Source organism: Thalassophryne amazonica, chromosome 13, assembly GCF_902500255.1.
Source record: "Thalassophryne amazonica chromosome 13, fThaAma1.1, whole genome shotgun sequence".
NCBI lineage: Eukaryota > Metazoa > Chordata > Actinopteri > Batrachoidiformes > Batrachoididae > Thalassophryne > Thalassophryne amazonica.
The window spans coordinates 38,976,824-39,002,137 of record NC_047115.1 but is presented as its reverse complement, the minus strand read 5'-3'; the positions used below and the strand labels follow the sequence as shown (position 1 = coordinate 39,002,137).

Here is a 25,314-nt window from a genome sequence, read left to right as displayed (position 1 = left end):
GGACGCTGTCTTGATCCGGTATGTTGTCTGACTAGCACAGGAATTGTGAAAAGAGTGGACATCAGCATTTTTTCGGCACACTGAGACAGACGTGCGGAGGAATTCCAGGGAGGCAGAGAAGTGCTCGGTTAAACTGGAGGACCCTAACTTTACCACAGATAATAGGCCTCATTCACTCTCTAATGAATCCATATTGTGGCCTAAAGCGGCAGATCTATATATATATATATATATATATATATATATATATATATATATATATATATATATATATATATATATACGAGGGCTGTCAATAAAGTATAGGTCCTTTTTATTTTTTTCAAAAACTATATGGATTTCATTCATATGTTTTTACGTCAGACATGCTTGAACCCTCGTGCGCATGCGTGAGTTTTTCCACGCCTGTCGGTGACGTCATTCGCCTGTGAGCACTCCTTGTGGGAGGAGTCGTCCAGCCCCTCGTCGGAATTCCTTTGTCTGAGAAGTTGCTGAGAGATTGGCGCGTTGTTTGATCAGAATTTTTTCTAAACCTGTGAGACACATCGAAGTGGACACGGTTAGGAAAAATTAAGCTGGTTTTCAGTGAAAATTTTAACGGCTGATGAGAGATTTTGAGGTGATTCTGTCGCTTTAAGGACTTCCCACGGTGCGAGACGTCGCGTTTTATACATATAACAGATTTCAGTTATAATGGACAAAATTTGTTGTTCAATCTGAATCCATTGTATGAGAGTTTTACTGTATATATGTATATAGTTTCCAGTCATAACGCTTCCTGTTAAAAGTGGACATTCTGGGCAAAATCAGAGAGCTGGTTGACAGTATTTACTCAATAGTTGTATGACATCTTCCAAAGGGAGACATAAGATGGAAATTTTGCCAGAGAAGTTGAGCAAGACACGGTTAGACATTTGTACGAAATGTGTTTGGATATAAAAACATTGCAATTAGTTGCTAATGGAATAGAAAACCCCAACAGCTTTGTTGCCATGGAGCATAGCATTATCCATATGCTACAGTACACGCATTCAAACTTCACACTGCCTTTTGTCGCCCCCCATTAACTCAGTTTGCCCATAAGTCTGTTACAAACACTCTCACATACACACAGGGAGGCAGAGAAGTGCTCGGTTAAACTGGAGGACCCTAACTTTACCACAGATAATAGGCCTCATTCACTCTCTAATGAATCCATATTGTGGCCTAAAGCGGCAGATCTATATATATATATATATATATATATATATATATATATATATATATATATATATATATATATATATATATATATATATATATATATATACGAGGGCTGTCAATAAAGTATAGGTCCTTTTTATTTTTTTCAAAAACTATATGGATTTCATTCATATGTTTTTACGTCAGACATGCTTGAACCCTCGTGCGCATGCGTGAGTTTTTCCATGCCTGTCGGTGACGTCATTCGCCTGTGAGCACTCCTTGTGGGAGGAGTCGTCCAGCCCCTCGTCGGAATTCCTTTGCCTGAGAAGTTGCTGAGAGACTGGCGCGTTGTTTGATCAGAATTTTTTCTAAACCTGTGAGACACATCGAAGTGGACACGGTTAGGAAAAATTAAGCTGGTTTTCAGTGAAAATTTTAACGGCTGATGAGAGATTTTGAGGTGATTCTGTCGCTTTAAGGACTTCCCACGGTGCGAGACGTCGCGCAGCGCTCTCAGCCGCCGTCGTCAGCCTGTTCAAGCTGAAAACCTCCACATTTCAGGCTCTATTGATCCAGGACGTCGTGAGAGAACAGAGAAGTTTCAGAAGAAGTCGGTTTCAGCATTTTATCTGGATATTCCACTGTTAAAGGAGATTTTTTTTAATGAAAGATGTGCGGACGGGTCCGCACGTCGGGACGCAGCCGACGCAGTGCGGCGGCACAGGAAAAACACCTCGGTGTTGATAACCATTTGTAAAATCCAGGTGGCTTTTGATGGCTTTCAGTGGAGTGAGTATATGAGAAATTGTTTAACAGCAGGACATGTTCCAACTTGTCCTTAAGGCTTCCAACGGAGGTGTTTTTCCTGTGGCGGAGCATCGCGGCGGCTGCGAGCCGACGTGCGGACCCGTCCGCACATCTTTCATTAAAAAAATCTCCTTTAACAGTGGAATATCTGGATAAAATGCTGAAACTGACTTCTTCTGAAACTTCTCTGTTCTCTCACGACGTCCTGGATCAATACAGCCTGAAATGTGGAGGTTTTCAGCTTGAACAGGCTGACGACGGCGGCTGAGAGCGCTGCGCGACGTCTCGCACCGTGGGAAGTCCTTAAAGCGACAGAATCACCTCAAAATCTCTCATCAGCCGTTAAAATTTTCACTGAAAACCAGCTTAATTTTTCGAACCGTGTCCACTTCGATGTGTCTCACAGGTTTAGAAAAAATTTTGATCAAACAACGCGCCAGTCTCTCAGCAACTTCTCAGACAAAGGAATTCCGACGAGGGGCTGGACGACTCCTCCCACAAGGAGTGCTCACAGGCGAATGACGTCACCGACAGGCGTGGAAAAACTCACGCATGCGCACGAGGGTTCAAGCATGTCTGACGTAAAAACATATGAATGAAATCCATATAGTTTTTGAAAAAAATAAAAAGGACCTATACTTTATTGACAGACCTCGTATATATATATATAGACACAGTAAAACTCACCTAAAGCGTCATCGTATAAAGCAGATATTCACACTCACCGGACAAAAGCAAAAGTCCCAGTGCTTTTTGTATGGTTTTCCATGTAATAAACACTGTATATAACGGATTTTTGGTCACAATGGACAAAGCGTCTTGTCCGATGGCAATGCATTTTCATTAAAAACCCCTCGCATGTATCGGACAGAGCAGTCTGGACGTGCCCAGTAACAGCAGTATGAAATGAAGTTCATCACTGACACTCGCTGATTCAAGGAAATTGGGTACCGTATTTCCGTGATTAAAAGCCCGGCCATTTATTTTTTCAAACCATGCTCAGACCCGCTACCTAAACAAGGTAGGGTGTAATTCAAGGCTGGTGATTAATAACAAAATGCTGCTTGTTGCCTGCACTGTAATATGGTGTTAAGTTTCACACATATCCCTGGGTGTGACGAACCAGTGCCTGACATGCACCTGCTAAATGACTGAGACCACAAGGGCTGTGATTTGTCACTTTTTCATTTTCAATCCTTTCTCTCCCATCACATTTTAAATGTTTTTCCGGTGCACATGCTGATTATATTTCAATCATGGATCAAATACGTTTGGCAGAAAAGTTCGCGAATATGACCATCTTTACAACAAGGAGTCAGAAAAAGGCGCTCAAATGACCTGCAGTTCATGGAGGAAAATTGTACGTACCATATCGTTGGTTTGGAGGTTCATGATTGCATAAAGACGTGGAGCTCATTGAGGGACAAAATTATCCAGAAAAAGCTACTGTTCCTTCAGCAAGTTGCATAAAGACACAACGGAGACCTTCAAAAGGTCATGCGCACGTCTACGTCACTGCATGGTCACAGAGTTGCAGAAGCATAAATCAGACTTTGAGATTTTAAAGTACCACTCCACAGTGTACTTAGAAAAATGTTTTTTGTCCGTTTTATACATATAGCAGATTTTGTCCATTTTATACATATAACAGTTTTTGTCCGTTTTATACATATAACAGATTTCAGTTATAATGGACAAAATTTGTTGTTCAATCTGAATCCATTGTATGAGAGTTTTACTGTATATATGTATATAGTTTCCAGTCATAACGCTTCCTGTTAAAAGTGGACATTCTGGGCAAAATCAGAGAGCTGGTTGACAGTATTTACTCAATAGTTGTATGACATCTTCCAAAGGGAGACATAAGATGGAAATTTTGCCAGAGAAGTTGAGCAAGACACGGTTAGACATTTGTACAAAATGTGTTTGGATATAAAAACATTGCAATTAGTTGCTAATGGAATAGAAAACCCCAACAGCTTTGTTGCCATGGAGCATAGCATTATCCATATGCTACAGTACACGCATTCAAACTTCACACTGCCTTTTGTCGCCCCCCATTAACTCAGTTTGCCCATAAGTCTGTTACAAACACTCTCACATACACACAGGGAGGCAGAGAAGTGCTCGGTTAAACTGGAGGACCCTAACTTTACCACAGATAATAGGCCTCATTCACTCTCTAATGAATCCATATTGTGGCCTAAAGCGGCAGATCTGCTATTAATGCCATTAACAACTAATGGCCCTGACAGATTTTAAGAGATGAAAGCACCACAGCATCTACGTTGTGAATAAAAAGTTCTCAAAAAGGTGTGGAGATTATAAAGGCTGAATGAATTAGATGATCCGATGTGAATAATGATCTGTCATAAGAGAGTATGCAGAAATATTGACATATGAACTTCATAGACTTGTTTTCATGTATACACTTATTTAAATTTTCATCACATTGCTGTTCAACTTTTCAATGTCATATATTTGCTGTCTTTCTTTGTTGCTCTAACATTGTCATGCCCGGCCTGGGTCTAGGCCTTAGTCCTTATTTTGCCTCTCCCTTTGGCTCACCTCGTGCCCCAGCTTTGCTATATTAGTTATTTTTTCTTCATGGGATTATTTTCTGTTCTAGTTTTGCTGTGTTACTTTGTTTTGTTACTTTTCTTACTTGAGCCATTGTCCAGTTCTGTTCTATTTTTGTTCTGCCAGTTTGTGTTTGCATTATTGATCATTGTTTATCACTTGCTTATTTTGCTTTTCTCATTTGTGTTATCAGTTATATTTTACATTGGGTTTTACTTTCTGTTTTCATGTAGTTTGTTTTTCTTATAGCTTGTTTACCACCTTGTTTTCCTAGTTTAGTTTTGCTTAAGTAGTATTTATGTTTCATTTGCAGTTCTCATGTTCATGCCCAGTTCTTGGATATGTTATTCTGCCCTCAGTTTTTATTTTACTTTTGTTCATAGTTCTCATTTTCCCTCACGCCCCTCCGAGTATGTTCCCACTCCACAGCACTGCACCTGCTATTATCTTTGTTTCACACTTTGATTCTGTCCACTCTGTGTTTTCTTTCACTCACACTCTTGGCACCTGTTCACACATCTTTGTTTCCTACATCACTACACTTTGTGCACTCTCTTCCTCCCTATCTTGCACTGTGTTTAGTCTTCGTTCAATGGCCACACCCCTTTCTAGATTGTTCCTCACATGGACCTTGTTATCTCCTGTAAGATTTAAACACCTCCCAGCCACCACTTCCCCACCAGTTTGTTGTCGTTTTGTGCACACATCCCAGCCTTTGTATGAAGTCCTGATTTCTTGCCTTGCCGTGTACCATGTTTTGCTCTGTATTCCTCGACCACACCTTTTGCTTTATCCTTGATAACTGTGTTTGCTCATGCCTCTGACCCCTGCTGTACCATGACTGCGTTTATGCCTGATCCTGTTTGTACCTCTGCTCCCCTGCTTGATTGCCTGTGCTCTGAACCTAAGCCTGGAATAAAGATGAAGATTTCTTTTACACCAAAGCCTTGTTTGGGAGTCTGCATTGCGGCTCCAGCCACTACGGTTCTCGGGCAGCCGCCCGCCTTGACAAACATACAGCTTGCTTAATTTAAGAGCAATATAGGCAGAGCAAGTTTAACTTCCTTGGGCCCCAAGCAGTCAGGGGCCCCTTGAAAGCCCTCATAGCAGGAGGGGAGAACTTTATTCATCTTCACTTCTTGATGAAAGCTTGTTCTAAATCCAAATTGGAAAACCATCTGTGTGCGTCTCTGATTTTAGCTTCTTAACTTTTCTGGCTTATTGAACCTTATCTGGCGCAAAACTAAATATCTGTGGGCTATGGACTAAACAAGACATTTGAAGGCATCATTTTGGGCTCTGAAAAAAGTTGATCAACTTTTTCTGAAATATTTTCTGACATTTTATGAACCTAACAACTCATCATTTCTTCTTTTCTTAAAATAATCATTAGTTGCAGCCCTAGAGTTAATAGAAGTTTTATGCAACCTGTCCGAGGCTTTCACAAGACTAGCACAAACCACACTGAGTGAATAGCTAGATAGATATATGAGTCCATCCCCTCCATTTTCTGAACAGGAGGCATTGTAGACTCTCAACTGCTTGATAGTATCAGGGAATAAACACTGGATACTGTCCTTCAAGATATATGAGGATAAACTGCTTACATTTTGATGAACTTTTATGTACCAGATCAGTACAAACACAGTCTGTGTCATATTCCATATACTTGTCTGCCACCTGCTGGACATATTTATTTTGTTTCAAAGAGTTACCCTATTACTGCATGCATGATGGAAATTAAGAGTAAGTGGGTGTTGAAGTTACATACAGCTTGAAATGAGCTTGTCACTTTCTTTCATTTCTGAAACCTGTAGGTGTTCTGGCCACCATGTTCACTACCACATGTTGCTCATTGCAGGAAATGAGTGAAGCGGAACTGAAACACTGGAAATCAGTTCAACTGGAGTTAGTTTAATTGGCACAGCATTTCAAGCAAGGGGACGGAAATAATACCTGGGGGATACATTATTACACTCAACAAAAATATAAACGCAACACTTTTGGTTTTGCTCCCATTTTGTATGAGATAAACTCAAAGATCTAAAACTTTTTCCACATACATAATATCACCATTTCCCTCAAATATTGTTCACAAACCAGTCTAAATCTGTGATAGTGAGCACTTCTCCTTTGCTGAGATAATCCATCCCACCTCACAGGTGTGCCATATCAAGATGCTGATTAGACACCATGATTAGTGCACAGGTGTGCCTTAGACTGCCCACAATAAAAGGCCACTCTGAAAGGTGCAGTTTTGTTTTATTGGGGTGGGGGGATACCAGTCAGTATCTGGTGTGACCACCATTTGCCTCATGCAGTGCAACACATCTCCTTCGCATAGAGTTGATCAGGTTGTCAGTTGTGGCCTGTGGAATGTTGGTCCACTCCTCACGGCTGTGCGAAGTTGCTGGATATTGGCAGGAACTGGTACACACTGTCGTATATGCTGGTCCAGAGCATCCCAAACATGCTCAATGGGTGACATGTCCGGTGAGTATGCCGGCCATGCAAGAACTGGGACATTTTAAGCTTCCAAGAATTGTGTACAGATCCTTGCAACATGGGGCCGTGCATTATCCTGCTGCAACATGAGGTGATGTTCTTGGATGTATGGCACAACAATGGGCCTCAGGATCTTGTCACAGTTATCGCTGTGCATTCAAAATGCCATCAATAAAATGCACCTGTGTTCTTCGTCCTTAACAGACGCCTGCCCATACCATAACCCCACCACCACCATGGGGCACTCGATCCACAACGTTGACATCAGAAAACCACTCACCCACATGACACCACACACGCTGTCTGCCATCTGCCCTGAACAGTGTGAACTGGGATTCATCCGTGAAGAGAACACCTCTCCAACGTGCCATACGCCAGCGAATGTGAGCATTTGCCCACTCAAGTCGGTTACGACGACGAACTGGAGTCAGGTCGAGACCCCGATGAGGATGACGAGCATGCAGATGAGCTTCCCTGAGACGGTTTCTGACAGTTTGTGCAGAAATTCTTTGGTTATGCAAACCGATTGTTTCAGCAGCTGTCCGAGTGGCTGGTCTCAGACGATCTTGGAGGTGAAGTTTTAGATCTTTGAGTTCATCTCATACAAAATGGGAGCAAAACCAAAAGTGTTGCGTTTATATTTTTGTTGAGTGTAATTATTCTGTCTAGATGAAAAAAATTAGGACAGAAATGACAATGGTTATAATGATTTTTAAACTCTTTTGAAGAAAAAGTACAATAGGATCTATTATAACAAGCATAAGAGAAACCAAATACTACTGTGTTATTATGGACCAATGTTGCAGATCTGAGTCACCAGGAGCAACTGGTAAAATGGTAGTACTCACTTCTTTTGGCCTCTCCTGTCTTGCTCGAGGTGGCAACAGCAGATCTTTTATGGATCTGCATGTTGATTTGGCACAAGTTTTATGTATGATTCTCCTGATGCAACTCCAGTTGTACAACTCCAGAGCGATGCAGCATGAGTGGCCATGAGTGGAGTTTCTCATTCGGAGGCAAGTAAGTGTATGAACACCATCCCACCAACTGGTGAAGCTGTAGTAAATCGTAAGAACTCAAAAGGTGTTTCCATTTACGAGCATTTTGTTGATTTTCTTAATGTACTGAACACCACAGGGAAGGGCTTAAGTAAATGAGTCTGAAATCACAGTTGGAGATTACCAGCTGTCGTAGCCAGTCATGTGTTGGCAGTAACATGCAGTGTAGTAAGTGTCCCAAACAGTGCACTGGAAATTCAGGACAAAATAGATCAGAAAATTTCTTAATGCATTTTATCATATTGCATATGTGTGTTTATTTTCCATTCAGTATCTATCCTTTCTTTGCAGTAGGTCTTCTGTCCAGCAGAGCAGGACACAATGAATAGGCACATTGCATCAGGATCTAATTATTTTGAATGAAAAGGGTGAAAATAGAGATTGAAGTACCCATGCCTGTGTTTCCGTGCTCTCCAAAATTATTTACACTGTCAGTCCAAACTGGTTCGTATACAGTAAATGACAGTATCATAACAGCATTACAAGATATTGTTGAACTATACACAATACAGAACTATATAATCCAATGCGTGCCACAGACACTGCCGTCTGATTAAGACGACAGTGTCTGTGGCACACATTTGTGTTGGCAAGCCATCTTAACATAAATAAAAATTAAAAACTCACCTTTGGAATGCCTCCAGCTGTGTCTCATGACGCAGGGCAAACACCAGCAACGCTGCGCCATGTGATCAAGTCCATGTTATCCTGTGATCAGCCAACTGGTGACAGCACATGCCACATCCACCACAAAATATATATCCCATATGACGCGCCATCCTGTGGCGCAGTGTGCACCATACAGCCAGACAGCAGGACGCACAGCTCCTCCGTGACCCTGGAATGGTCACGTCACCCCGCTGCTGCAGTGCAGCTCATAAAGTTCGATCACACAGTGCAGGTCATGTGTGGGACACACGTGTTCATTCTGATGGCACGGTGTCCTGCTTAGTCACACCCAATTCACTCACACGACATTATTTGTACTTGTATTGCATTATAACAGCATTCTACGCAGTCCTACTGTGGTCCAATAACATTCGAACTGAAATCGTGTACGCACACATGGTTGTGCGTGACACAATTGAGGCGGGATCTGCCCAGATTCTTAGTGGTCATATGGCATTCGTATATGGCTGTCCAAATGTCTGTCCCTCCCGACTGCGCCTCGAAGTTTGACTTTTTTCCCCATTATGGCTGATTTGGCTTGGCTTGTGCTCATTCGTTTTAAGGGGCCCTTAAAACCACCAATCACATGTACAAGTACAGGGGGGCAATGGAGAGAAGCCATCACCAGGGTAATATGATTAAATTTGTGTGTTTTACTCACAATTTGGGCAGCCCTGTTGTGAATAAGCTGCAGTCATCTGGTGCTTTTCGTTTCGTTTGCATCCATTAGTTCCGGTAGACAGAAAAACATGAATCAGTGTATCACAATCTGCCATTGAAAAGATAGATCATCTTTGTAATGTTCTGGAAATGAAAATAGGCAGTCTTGCTCCCTCTCAAATCTGAAAATCAAAAGACAATGTTGGTCTGAAAATTACTCCAAGAATTCTTATGTTTGAGCTCAAGACATGCCTGAATCTACATTGAGCCTTGAGTGACACCATATACGAGGGCTGTCAATAAAGTATAGGTCCTATTTATTTTTTTCAAAAACTATATGGATTTCATTCATATGTTTTTACGTCAGACATGCTTGAACCCTCGTGCGCATGTGTGAGTTTTTCCACGCCTGTCGGTGACGTCATTCGCCTGTGAGCACTCCTTGTGGGAGGAGTCGTCCAGCCCCTCGTCGGAATTCCTTTGTCTGAGAAGTTGCTGAGAGACTGGCGCATTGTTTGATCAAAATTTTTTCTAAACCTGTGAGGCACATCGAAGTGGACACGGTTCGAAAAATTAAGCTGGTTTTCCATGAAAATTTTAACGGCTGATGAGAGATTTTGAGGTGATACTGTCGCTTTAAGGACTTCCCACGGTGCGAGACGTCATGCAGCACTCCCAGGCGCCGTCGTCAGCCTGTTTCAAGCTGAAAACCTCCACATTTCAGGCTCTATTGATCCAGGACGTCGTGAGAGAACAGAGAAGTTTCAGAAGAAGTCGGTTTCAGCATTTTATCCGGATATTCCACTGTTAAAGGAGATTTTTTTAATAAAAGACGTGCGGACGGGTCCGCGCGTCAGGACGCAGCCGGCGCGGTGCGGCGGCACAGGAAAAACACCTCCGTGTTGATAACCATTTATAAAATCCAGGCGGCTTTTGATGGCTTTCAGTGGAGTGAGTATTTGAGAAATTGTTTAACAGCAGGACATGTTCCAGCTTGTCCTTAAGGCTTCCAACAGAGGTGTTTTTCCTTTGGCGGAGCGTCGCGGCGGCTGTGAGCCGACGCTGCAATCCGCCCACACGTCTTTCATTAAAAAATCTCCTTTAACAGTGGAATATCCGGATAAAATGCTGAAACCGTCTTCTTCTGAAACTTCTCTGTTCTCTCACGATGTCCTGGATCAATAGAGCCTGAAATGTGGAGGTTTTCAGCTTGAAACAGGCTGACGACGGCGCCTGAGAGCGCTGCGCGACATCTCGCTCCATGGGAAGTCCTTAAAGCGACAGTATCACCTCAAAATCTCTCATCAGCCGTTAAAATTTTCACCGAAAACCAGCTTAATTTTTCGAACCGTGTCCACTTCGATGTGCCTCACAGGTTTAGAAAAAATTTTGATCAAACAAAGCGCCAGTCTCTCAGCAACTTCTCAGACAAAGGAATTCCGACGAGGGGCTGGACGACTCCTCCCACAAGGAGTGCTCACAGGCGAATGACGTCACCGACAGGCGTGGAAAAACTCACGCATGCACATGAGGGTTCAAGCATGTCTGACATAAAAACATATGAATGAAATCCATATAGTTTTAAAAAAATAAAAAAGACCTATACTTTATTGACAGACCTCGTATGTTCTAATTTCCTTTGTTTTCATCTAAAGTCTTGCAGTAGCTAGACTCCTTTGCGTGCACCTGATCCTGTCAAATCTCAGAAGTGAAGCAGACTAAGTTTTACATCTCAGCAAATTAGAATATCATAGAAAAAGTCAATATTTTGTCTGTTATTTCATAAAGTGAAAATTTTATGGATTCTAGACTCATTACATGCAAACTAAAAGGTTTAAAGCATTTTGTTACTTTAATTTTGATAATTACAGCCTCCGGCTCCAAAATACAAAAAAAAAAAAAATCAATCTTAATATATTAGAATATTTTATTAAACTATTACAATATGTCTGTTGTGTGGGCCGCTGAAGAGGAGGTACTGCTGGCCCACCACCACAAGATGGCGCCCTGCTTGAAGTGCGGGCTTCAAGCACGAGAGGGCGTCGGAGCGACCAGGAGTGACAGCTGTCACTCATCATCCGTACCAGCTGTCACTCATCCACTACTCATCACCACCACCATAAAGGCCGGACTGCAACTCCACCTCCCCGCCGAGAAATCAACTACCAATCAGGTAACTTTCTCTGCTAACTCAAAACATTGAGTAATAATCTGTACTTCTTTGCAACCGTTTTCCTGTGGTGTGTCCTTATCTGTGGGATTGGCATTTGGTGTGATCAGCGACGGCTTCGCTTCACACCCCAACCAGATAAGTGGTTAGACAGGAGCTGCACGAGTGTGTGATTGGAGGTGGAGGTTCTCCCTCCTTTACTGAATACAGACTGTGGGATTACTGAGTGTGCGACCTCACACTCATTTGGACTGTCTCTGTTCTCTGCCAGCAGTACCGGGTCTGACTGCTGAAGACAGCGGCCACCTGGGGCGCAGGGCTTGGCGGCTCCGGTGTTCTTCAGCTCCATTGGCGGTGGAAGCTGTGTGGATCCGGCTTTTCTCTCGCCAGGCGTCTTCTATCGTCGAGCCTGCCCACACGTCACCTGGTGTATGATTGACAGTCAATGTATTGTTATTGTCTGTACATCGTTGTGTGATTCACAACATTAAATTGTTACTTTTTGGCTTATCCATTGTCCGTTCATTAACGCCCCCTGTTGTGGGTCCGTGACACGACACTTTCACAACAATGTCACTTCAAGTTTGAGTAACTGTCTGTTTTTGCAATAAAAATACCATGACTCTTCCAGTCTTATTCACAATCATGGAAAGACTGCTAACTTGACAGTTGTCCAGAAGACTCATTGACACCCTCCACAAGGAGGGTAAGCCACAGAAGGTCACTGGTGCAAGATCTGGCTGGTCACAGAGTGTTCTATCAAAGTATATGCATGGAAGGTTAACTGGGAGGAAACTGTGTGGTAGGAAAAGATGCACAAGCAAGAGGGATGACTGCAGCCTTGAGAAGATTGCAAAGCAAAGCTTATTCCGCTTACCAGAGACAGTCATTTAGGAACTAAACTATTGCTCAGAGGTCCTCAGATGAAAGTAAATTTTGCATTTCAATTGGAAACCAAGGTCCCATAGGCTAGAGAAAGAGTTGAGGGGCACAGAATCCAAGTTGCTTGAAGCCCAGTGAGAGGTTTCCACACTCATTGACAATGACATCTGCTGACAAGCCTTATGGAGATGCTGATTTCCTTTCCCAACAGGATTTGGCACCTGCACACACTGACAAAAGTAAGAACTGGTTTGCTGAACATGGTGTTACTGTACTTGATTTGTCCCACAGAAAATATGCCATAAGTTCTCCATGGAGTATTGTCAAGAGAAAGATGAGAGACACCAAACCCAATACAGATGAGTTGAAAGCTGCTGTCAAAGCAACAGGCTAATTGACCCCTTGCCATACCACAGTGATGCAGTAATTTGTGCAATACGAGCCCCAACCAAGTCTTGGATGCATAAATAAACATACCCTTCAAGAGTTTGACATTTTTGTATTTTAAATCCTTTTTTTCTCTTTGATTGATTGATTTTTATGAAATATTCTAATATTTTTGAGATGGGGTTTCCCTCCTATGGACATTATATGTAATGAGATGAGAATATATAAATTTTGCACTTTGTGAAAAAATTCAATAGTTTGTGTCAGTTATTTCAGAATGTTCTAATCTTTTGAGTTGTAGTATGTGGCTGGGAGACTGCTTGGGAAGATGAGGGGCGTGTGTGTTTCTCCATGTAGAACAGAAGTTGCATCATGAAGGGAATCTGGTGTCAATTTTGTGCCAGATTCCATTGCAGCTCTGTGATGGATTTGCTGTGGTTACCCCCAGTAACTGGAGGAAGCCAAAAGAACAACATCGCAAGGCTTGCAAATCATCCATAAACTACAGTATCTGTTTTCTTGGGCAGCACTATTGAATCTCACTGGTGTGATTAAATCCAACAGTCCGTACAATGCTGAAATAAAATTATTAGTTGTACTGTTGACAGAGCCATTCGAACTCAAAAGACACCCAGCAACCTGTGGTAACCTAACATTTAGCTCTGATAAGTTTATGGGCCCAATAAATTATGTTATTGACACAACTGCTCCATAATTTATTCGACAAGAAACTGATAGTCACATTTAATGGGTTAAAAAAAAAACAGAGTAAACTGGAAACACTTTCAACACTTGAAACATCTACTGCCCTGGCCAAGATCAAATCCAGAGTGATTTTGGCATTGTGCGTGGGAGCCTGCACACATTGACAAAACCCAAATGTACTCAGTAATGGCAGAAAGACTGTGAAGGATCCACTGGTTAAACTGTTTTGTACATAGTTCAAGGGTTTACACAACACAACAAGCCACAGTGAACTGAACTGCCTCGTTTGAAATCCAGTTGGCCTCCCATTTCGAGCAACATGAGGACTGGAGATGCCAGACAGAGGAACCTCATTTACAGGAATACAGTTATCCAGAAATGAGGCTTCTGTATTCCTTGTCACTTTTGTCACAGTCTCCTTCAGTGTGCAGTGATGCAATTATGTTTTTTCTTTATTAAAAAAATGTTAAATTAGAAAATTTTGAAGAATACATTTCAGTTGATAATTGTTGTCATGCACAGTCCAAAAGCATGAATTTTAGGGCAAATTGCGCATGAAGTGCGCCTGAAGCAGGAATCGTATGCAATACATTTAAAATTTTAGCTGCCTGTCATGCCTCATAGACCTGTTGCTACAAGTTGTGCACACCAGAGGCTGAAAGACAGCGTGTGCACTGTGAGAGTCCATCGAACCCTCTCGTGGCAGGCCAAATTCCAGCTGACACACACAAACATCTAACACCACTCATTTGGCACTTAGTGCGAATGGCCACACATTTTCTATCATCATGAAAATAGTCAGCAGACAATCACTGTCAAGCTGGATGTGAAATTTGTTTCAGTGCTCCCACGAGTGTGGAGTTGCAAAAAGCCACACACGTGGTGCATGTGTCTTGCACGTGTGTGTGCGTGTGTGTGTGTGTGTGTGTGTGTGTGTGTGTCGTGCTCCCGCTCCCCCCAACACATCTGGCGTGCCGGGGGGGCACACTTGCATAAAATGCTTATATGTATGTACAGATCTGATCACATGGGGGCTGGACAGCCAGGTCTGATCGCATACAGCACAGGGAGGGGCCTGTCAACTGATCACAACACACTGACAGCTGGATGGCAGCTCAGTGCACACATTACAAACACACAATCCACTGCCAGCACAGTTATATAAGTAATTACGACAGTACCTACATGCGCAATTAAATAACAAATAACGAAAATGAATGTCCACATAACACAGAGAGTGACACGTTGGTCTGGGTGCTGAACGGACAGGGGGTGTGTCCGCTCACAGCTGCGGCTGTAAAGATCTCTGCTCCTGGATGTCCCAGTTTGAGAACACGTTTCTTGTTTGAAAGGACATGAAATTACAATATTCCTCCTTAAGGTGCATGTCTCTGCATGCTGTCCTCATGTGGAAATATATAAAACATCTTTTGCCTTTGCACCGGGCTGCAGCGGCCGCACACAGCGCACCTCCTTCATGTCCTTGTTGATTTCAGGCATTTTTCCGCTTTGATTACAGGCCAGCGATGATAGCGCAGTGGTAAAGTTTCCGTCTGATGATAATCAGAGCTTACAGGTTCGAATCCCGTGAGTGGCATTTTTTTCTTTTTATTTAACCACGGGGTTCTATATTGCGTCCCCTTTTATGTATTATTTATATCAACCCAGTGATATTCACTACATATACAGCTGTTTTTTATTTTATTTTCCACCACATCAATGGCACGATGTGGTGCACCTCATCCCAGCTGCTTGCACTGTGTTCCTGCTCGCACGACACCGTTGCAAGGCGATTGTGCACGACTGTCCATCAGCTCGATGTTTTCGTGGTTCGCTCATACAAGCTGTTCCACCATGAGTCACCCAGATTTCTACTTAAACGTACTATGTGTGAAGGGGCCCTTAGAAGGGCTTATGAAATGTCTTGTTCAGAATTCATATTGTGCATGTAGGTCACTACAGTATGTAATTTTGACGGTATGATAACATTTGGCAAAAATACAATGATATGCAATATTATGTGGTATTGAACACCTCAGTGGATGTATTATTTCAGTGTTCATGTGCACATTCTCTTTCCTGCTCTCTCCACATATCCAGTTTGCATTCTTCTCTCTTTCTGCAAGGACATGAATTACCCATGAAACTTTGTTGGAATTAATTCAAAGCAACATGCCATTTAATTGTGTCACATTTTTGGGAAAAAAGAAAAAAAAGGTATTCATTGTGTGTTTGAATTCATCTCCCACTGACTGCTTAGAAGACTGACTGATTTCAGATTTCAAATCAGCTGAGTTATCTGCCTCATTAGCACAGCTGGAGTTTCATTTCACAAATATAGCAGCTCTCCACCTAGTTCTTGATTTCAAAACATAACCTTCAATACAGCAAAGACCTGGACGTTTCACATTGTTGGTCCTCCTCTTTCAATCGTTCTTCATAAACATGCTTTACATATTCCGTGGCTTGCTTTCTCTAAGCTTTGATGTTTTTTCATTATTTATTTGTTTGAAAACCAACATGTTGACACACTCCTTCATACATTGCATGTGTTTTAGCTACACAAAGCTCATGCACTGAACCCTGTGGAGTGATGCTCTGTTTGTTTTCAAATGAGGACAAAATTATTAGCTTCCATATGAAATTTAACATTTTCTTCAAGTGCTTTTTTAACAGAGCAAGGGATTGTCAACACAGCATTTCTAAACATGGTACTTTTATTTTGGATGTATGCAATGTTTTACTTTGCAGACAGAAATAAATGTACTTCACAAAAACCAAAAACTACCAGGGTAAAAATTATTAGGCCCCTTAGGATTCGACCTTTTTGTTGAGCCACAGCACAAACCACTCTTTTGTTTTAACTTTGTAATGCTCAAAGCTTGTTACGTCAAGTTCAACTTGAGGGTTATCTTCCAATGTACACACAATATATAAACTTCAGTAAGGGTTTGAACTGTCACTTGAGAAAGCATAAAAATAAATCAGAAAGAAATCAGAAAAGAACAAGCAACTGAGAAAAAAGAATAGTTAATGCTCACAAAGCAGGAGAAGGAGTTATCACAGCATTTCCAAGTGTCAAGAACTGGGGTGAGAAATCTCATGTTGTATGGCTGGGGGGGCCTGGCTGCTGGTTTGTTTGCCTTTTGTGTTTCCTCCCAGGTGGCATGCATTTGGGACTGAGTGGCTGTGTTGCTGAGGCTGTTAGGACTTCACCCTGATCACCTGCGACTCGTCAGGACTCACAGCTGAGGTGCATCTGGAGGGATTGGAGTATGTTGGCATTTAAGACTGAAGTGCACAGTGTGCATTTGCCAGAGACTCGACCTTGTGACCAGACGGGTGAGATCGTCGTCTTGGGAGCCATCTCATCAGCAGCGGACGCTGAGAATGTCCAGGTTTGATGCACGGTCTGTGAAAGAGGAGAGGGTGAGGTCTCACGCTCGTCAGCACACTTCCTGAGGTACGTTGGATTTTGTGACTAACAGTTATACAGTCAGTAAATGTGGTGTCCCTCACACCTTATTGTATTGAGCTGTATGTTAGTCATGTATCAGCTTCCACTGCGGTGGTGATTTGTGAACTGGATGTTCCATGCCTGCAGGTTGGAAGCTGATCAGTAATCAAGCCAGGAAGTGTTTGCTGTTTGTACACCTTTTAAGTGTTCTGTGTGTAGAGTGTGGACTCACATAATGGTTCCTTCTTTCACAGACTCGGTTGTTGCGGCCACCTGGGGGGTGTCGGCGGGGTCCTTGGGTCCGAAACAGCTTCTGGCTCCGGACCCTTAGCGCTGCTGGGAGTGCACCACGCCAGACCGCACCTGTTATTATTATTATGATCACTGTTATGTATTAAATTCAGTTAGCCTTTGTACCGTGCTCTGCTTATTTCATACTGGGTCCTTCAAACGCTGGTCGGTTCTCCGAGCTGCGTCCGACACATAACATCTCATCAAGAAATTCAAAGAGAGCCACACAGTACAGAACAAGCTTGGCAGAGGTAGGAAGTAAAATATTTCAAAAACTCTGGAAAGAAAATTAGTGAGAGGTGTGTCTAAAGATCACACAATAACTGCCAAGACTCAAGTGAATGACTTAGCCAAGTCAGGAATTGTAGTCTCAAAAAAGTCTATCACTAGCACCCTTGACAGGAATGGACTGTGAGCTGGCAGACCAAGAAAAACTCCACTTCTGCAGATGTGACACCTTCCAGCCAGACTCAAGTATGCTAAGAATAACCTGGAGAAAGATTATGCATACTGGAAGCATGTCCTTTGGTCAGATGCGATGAAACTCTAGCTCTTTGGCCATAGAGATGTTGCGGGAATCTCCTCAAGGTGGAAGGAACCATGAAGAAAGAAGGATATGTGAAGATTTTGAAAGAAAACCTCAAACAGCAGCAAATCTGGGTGTAGGTCATCGCTTTGGTTTCCAACACGACAACGACCCAAAACATACATCGCTACTGGTGAAGAACTACGTCCAGAAGACCAAAGTGAACATTATTGACTGCCTGCACAAACCCTTAACTTGAATCCATATGAAAATCTGTGAGGTGAACTGAAGACCAAGGTCCATGCCAGAAGACCATGAAATCTAGAGGAGCTTGAGAGATTCTGCAAAGAGGAATGGGCTGGAATTCCACAGGAGGCATGTCTGAGACTTGTTGAAAACTACCATAAAATGACTGCAGGCTGTTATCAGCAACAAGGATACACAATGGACTATGATCATCATGGGGGCTAATAATTTTGACACTGGTTGTTTTTGGTTTTTGTGAAATAATTTTATTTCTGTGTGCAAATCAAAATAATGTAAGCATCCAAACTAAAACTTGGGTGTTCAAAAATATTGTGTTGAAAATTTCTTGCGCTAGTAAAAAAGTACTTGGGAAAATTTTTAATAAAAAATTAACTTTCATACAGGGGCTGATAATTTTGTCCTCGTCTGTAATACACACTGGAATAGGAAATAATCACATACTTTCTAACCTGTAATTGGCCCATGCCTAGTGTGCATGTATAAAAAAGTAATCTAATGTGAAGATCCTGGGAATCTTCAGTTCCCTCACTCAAAGATGGAGTTGCACATGAACCAATCTTCCAGTAGTGCATCCTTTCCAAATATTTTCATCTTTTGTTGGAGTTACCATCATTGGATTTTGTTGAAATCAATGCTGGCTGGGCTGACGCACTCTAATTAAATTAAATTATATATATATATATATATATATATATATATATATATATATTGTTCCGCAAGACTTGTGTGTTTGTCCCCTGCTGTGTTTGCAATATTTACCAAAAATAGTACAAAGTGAGATCCCGCAGTGCAAACAGAATGAAAGTCGTTTGATTTGACGTTTGTACTCGTGGTCCTTTGAAGACTTTTTACCCACCGTCTTAGTACCTTTGATTGCAGCCGTCAAAGGGGAGCAGGGTGGTAATCTTGAAGCGGGTGAGACGGAGGAGAAGGCGTTGCTTGGAAAGATTACAGAACAAAACAGAAAAAAATTAATCAGAAACAGGAAAATGACACAGTAGAATGACTTTGTGATACGGAGCTCCCTATTATTAACCCTGCGTCCCTTTCTTAACATTATCACAACTGACTCATTAGACAGGTCATTTGCTCACAGGCTATTAAAGATATTTCATCACCTGGAAGTGCAGTTTGACATTTAAACCAGAGCAGTGGTTTATGGCATGGCAGATATCAAATATTAAAAAAGAAAAAAAAAAAGACTGTGCAGATGTCGAGGAACAGACCTGATGGCGAAGAAATGGATAGATTGAAGAAAGTGTGTGTGTGTGGGGGGGGGGTGGGGGGTGGGGTGCGGGGGGACTTAAAAGGATCCCTGCTGCACAAACCACCTGCTGTTGTTCCTCCGTTTTCTCCATGTGTCTCTATAAATGTTTTCTCTGCTTTTCCCTCCTTGTCTAGCTTTCCTGCTGGACACATTTTACCCATAAATGTGTTTTCAGGCCATCAGATTTGAGGATATCTGTAATAACAGCAACACATCTGGAGCTCCCCATTAGGGTAAAATATTATACCATATCTCTGTTACCACAATGGAATGCTCATGTAGTGTGTCCTGCTATCTCATTACAAGTAATATTACAAACTAATTAATATTGTAAACCCAGGCGACAGAAAACAGGGCAATCTGTTGCACATATTAGAAGAAACACGTCTAAATCTTTCCCAGCTTTGTAATGAATGGTGACCCAGAGTCTTAGATTTCAGAGGCTTCCCATCCATGTTCATACTTATAAAACAAGAATCCCCTGAAGTTTCATTTATGACTCAGGCTGCAGTACTCTTAGGCTTTTTTTGCATTCCTATCCCAATGCAAAAATGCTCCTGGGAGATATTTTATCTTTTCATATTTTTACTGATCTTGCATATATATTTTACTGACACACTTGAAACAAACACACAAACTGCAGTTTAGCATTTCTTAATGCTGATATGATGTGCTCAGTTCAACTGCATATGCACACTGCAGAACTTTATTCATTGCTCCCATCAGCTACTGACCTCTTTGTGCATATGTGTGAAAATGGCGATAGAAATTAGTGTGATAGTATAACGATGCTGTAGCATGATGGACCCCAAAGATGGGTGATGGTAATAGCACTTGGTTTTAAAACTGGTTTTAAAATGGCAATAAATTACAAATTAGTAAAGCAGAATGTATTACCACACATTAACGGCCCACTGAGCAACTGTTCCAGTATTATATTGTGTGAATAAAGTCACTTTTCCATTAAGTGCTTCAAAATCCAAAAAATATGAAGTCATCATGTTCATTGTACCAGTTATAAAGGTCCCTGTCATTTCTCTTTTTCCTCCCCTCTTCAATTATTTTTCTCCCCATCTTTCTCTCCATCTATTCGCTTTCTGGATCCCTCTATTTCATTAATCTTGCCAACAGATTGCCTCAACTAATGAAACCACATATCTCATCTTGCATGTAATAATCAGAGGCAATAGAGATATTACAAAGATAAGTACATTTCTTGAGTCCAAGTCACTTTTAATTAGTGGGAAGATTAACAGATAGGCTGCTTGGCTGATATCCAGACAGATAATACAAGGAACCTTCCGTGCCACAAAAGGTCAGGATGCAAACTGTGCAGGAAATGTAATGTGTCAGTTTTAAAAACATATCTGTACATTACATCTCTCAGGACACTCCAAATAGCATTGGTAATAATATTATAATGCCTCCAGACAAACCACATTTCCAGCTTGTCATTGGTGACCTTTCAGAGTGAATATTGTATTGCCTTTTTGTCACTAATAGGTGTAATAAGGAGTAAGAACTGGTGGGGGTACATACTGTTGCTGACATTCACACGTGTATGCATGGATACATTGAGCAAGTGTTATTTGTGACTTTTTATCAAAGTTAAGTATTAAGAATGAAGATGAAGCTGAAACGTAAGGTATTTAAGGTGGTGGTGGTAAAAAAAAAGCAAGAATGTTGTACAGTATTATGCTGAGACATGGGCAGTGAAGGGATTGCAGAAGAAGACATTGGAGGTACTAGGCCTGGGCAATTTGGCCTAAAAATAAAATCTCAGATTTTTTCAGAAAAAAATCGACTTTCAATTTTTTTACGATCCCCCCCTACTTTTTTTTTAAAAGAAAACATTTAGTACAAATGACAGACCCAGGCCATACTAATATGAGATGAGAGATGAGATGAGATTTATTGTCATTGTCATTACACGAGTGCAGCAACAATGAAATTACGTTTACACTCCAATGACCTCAGACAAGATACAGCAATTAATCCACAATTATTACTTGTTTACCGTAATAATGGCACACATCAGAATTAAAGACACATATACATTTGAAATTGGGTGAAAGAAGAACAAACTGGCCAAAAATCCACAAACAAATGTAGCAAGAAGCCTGCATTCATCATTCAACCTCCTAAGTTTGCATTAAGCAAACTGTCATAAAAGTTCTTCAAACAATAATCCAGTACAGCTCAAGACCTGGGATATATCGAGCTGTCAAAAGGAGGCTTTCCTGAGGATAACACAGGATGGCCAGGTGTCATAAAACTGCCCCCTAGGATTTAAGACTCCCCCAAAGTGCATTCCTTACTGAGGAGTTGAGTTCTTATAAGGTCTCAAAGCCAGGTGAGACCTGTAGCCAAGTGCTTGCTCACAGGGGGTCGTTTTGACCGTTGGGGTTTTACATAATTATTGTATGGCCTTGCCTTACAATATAAAGCGCCTTGGGGCAACTGTTTGTTGTGATTTGGCGCTATATAAAAAAAATTGATTGATTGATTGATCTAAAAACAGACCACAGGAAGACATATCTGTCCCCAAAAAGTCCTAGAACTATGTCTTTACAGCATAATTCCTATAAAATCATACCACAGAAGGATTACCCTCAACTTGGTCATCACAACGCAGTTTGTCTGGTTAAAATCAGTGCAAGATTAATGGATTTCATGTTTTATGATGAAATCCAAAAACCAGCCTTCCCAAGTCCGTGGAGCAAGAGTGACCCCTTGTGGACAAATTGGGGAAAGGCATGTAACTAACTTGTACAGTATTATAAAGTGTAACCACATTTAAGAAGTTGTACTTTGTGTTGTGACCAGAAAACAAAGAAAGAGGAAAAGAAAAGAAAACTAACTGTGATCATTTAATCTCACACATGGAATTTATATATATCCTGCATTTTTGCTCTGATCCTAGATTGTAGAAAGTTATCAAATGTGCTTTTTCATATATATAATTGTGTTGTGTGGTAGTTCTAAGGAAATTGTTTACTAGAGTTTTATAATACAGTACTTGCTTGGTATTTGAGCAGCAAGTTAAGATAGCAGATACTGATTTATTATAAAACTAGACAAAGAAATGCAGAGAACAACTACAGTACCCAGAATTCTTGGGGGTGGAGCTTTTAACCCTTTAAAAGCATGCACCCCCGGGGAACACGCTCTTCTCCTCCGCTGACTCTTCTCTTCATCTTCTCTTGGGTCTTGAGACGCCGCCTAGCCGTCCAAATTTTTATGACCCTTTTGTTGTGTGGGCCGCTGAAGAGGAGGTACTGCTGGCCCACCACCACAAGATGGCGCCCTGCTTGAAGTGCAGGCTTCAAGCACGAGAGGGCGTCGGAGCGACCGGGAGTGACAGCTGTCACCCATCATCCGTACCAGCTGTCACTCATCCACTACTCATCACCACCACCATAAAGGCCGGACTGCAACTCCACCTCCCCGCCGAGAAATTAGCTACCATTCAGGTAACTTCTCTGCTGAATCTTAATCGAGCATTAGTCTGATCTCTTTTGCAGCTGTTTTCCTAGGACGGATTCCTTGTCTGCTGTGTTGGTGTTTGGTGTGGACTGCGACGGCTTCGCCTCACACCCCAAACCAGATAAGTGGTTGTCTCAGGAGCTGCACGAGTGTGTGATTCGGAGGTGGAGGTTCTCCTTCCTAACTGAACACTGACTGTGGGATTACTGAGTGTGCGAACTCACACTCATCAGTACTGTTTCTGTTCTCTGCCAGCAGTACCGGGTCTGACTGCGGAAGACAGTGGCCACCTGGGCCGCAGGGCTTGGCGGCTCCGGTGTTCTTCAGATCCGTTGGTGGTGGAAGCTGTGTGGGATCCGGCTCTTCTCTCACCAGACGTCTTCTGTCTTCGAGCCTGCCCACACGTCACCTTGTGTATAATTGACATTCCACCATATTGTTATTGTCTGTACTTCGTTGAGCGATTCACAACATTAAATTGTTACTTTTTGGCTTATCCATTGTCCGTTCATTAACGCCCCCTGTTGTGGGTCCGTGTCACGACACTTTCACAACAGGATTTCTCGGCCAGCGTCATGGATCCCCAGGGGCGTCAACCATCGCTTGAACAGCCAATGGAAGAGCGAGGTGCACAGGCGCCAGCAGGAGGTGTGTTAGGTGAGCTGCAGCACATCTTAACCGCTTTTACTGCTCGGTTGGACTTAGTTACCGAGCAGAGCATTATTCTCAATCGAAGGATGGAGGCTCTCACCGCCCAGGTGGAAGCGCATGCTCAGGGCGCTGCTGCAGCACCTCCTCCTGCTGACCGTATGCCAGAGACAGACATTCCACTGGTCGTTCAACGAACCCCCCCACCTTCCCCTGAAGCATACATAAGCCCTCCGGAGCCGTACGGAGGCTGTGTGGAGACGTGCGCGGACTTCTTAATGCAGTGCTCGCTCGTCTTTTCACAGCGTCCCGTCATGTACGCGTCAGACGCTAGCCGGGTGGCTTACGTTATGAATTTGCTTCGAGGAGAGGCACGCGCCTGGGTTACGGCGCTCTGGGAGCAGAATTCACGGCTCCTAACAATTTACTCTGAGTTTGGGAGTTCCGACAGGTGTTCGACCACCCTCATAGAGGCGAGACCGCTTCAAGCGTGCTGCTGTCGATACGACAGGGGTGTCGAAGCGCAGCGAAGTATGCAGTCGAGTTCCGCATCGCGGCAGCGCGACCCGGCTGGAATGCTGTTGCGCTCCGCGCCGCCTTTGTAAACGGACTGTCTCTGGTACTTAAGGAGCACCTGGTGGCGAAGGACGAGCCGCGGGATTTAGACGGGCTTATCGACCTGGTTATACGGTTAGACAACCGATTAACAGAACACCGATGGGAGCGAGGCGAAGGGCGTGGTCAGGCACAAGCTGTCCCTCTTCCTCCCGGGTCCAAAAGGGAGCCGACTTCCCCACGCTCCACTGCCAGGGCTCTCCACGTGACGACAGCTCCCCCTGCTGACGTTGCTATGGAAACGAGCAGGGCCAAAAAGCGATCAGATCAGAGACAAAGGAGGCTGATCTGTGGAGAGTGTTTTCTCTGCAGCTCAACCGAGCACACGCAGAGAGAATGCCCCAAACGGTCAAAACAGCAGCACTCGTCCTTAGAGACTGGGCTAAGGGTGGGTCACAACACCCATGCGGGGAGACCCCGACAATCTGCACGTATCCCAGTCACGATCCTGAGTGGGGATCTAACCCTTCACGCCCCAGCACTGGTGGACACGGGGTCAGAGGGGAATCTGCTGGATAGCAGATGGGCAAAGAAGGTTGGGCTCCCTCTAGTGGCCTTACCGTCACCATTGTCGGTGCGGGCACTAGATGGCACCCTTCTTCCACTAATCACACACCAGACACAGCCAGTGACATTGGTGGTGTCTGGGAATCACAGGGAGGAGATTGTGTTTTATGTAACACCTTCTACCTCCCGAGTGATTTTGGGTTTTCCATAGGTGTTAAAACACAATCCCCGGATTGATTGGCCGTCTGGGGTTGTGGTTCAGTGGAGCGAAACCTGCCACCGGGAGTGTTTAGGATCCTTGGTTCCACCCGGTGTGACAGCTAAGGAGGAGGTTTTAGTCCCCCCCCAATCTGGCGGCGGTGCCAGCTGAGTACCATGACCTTGCTGACGTCTTCAGCAAGGATCTGGCACTCACGCTGCCCCCGCACCGTCCATACGATTGTGCCATTGATTTGATACCGGGCGCTGAGTACCCGTCCAGCAGGCTGTACAACCTCTCATGTCCGGAACGCGAATCAATGGAGACCTACATCCGGGACTCGTTAGCTGCCGGGTTGATCCGGAACTCCACCTCCCCGATGGGTGCTGGTTTCTTTTTTGTGGGCAAGAAGGACGGCGGACTCCGTCCATGCATTGATTACA

General features: G+C 43.0%; 1 protein-coding gene across 2 annotated transcripts in view; it reads left to right on the top strand.

Annotated features, from left to right (window-relative positions):
• zgc:171482 (zinc finger protein) overlaps positions 1 to 25,314 on the top strand; it is a 288,673-nt gene that overhangs the window by 28,648 nt on the left and 234,711 nt on the right. The window lies entirely within an intron of this gene.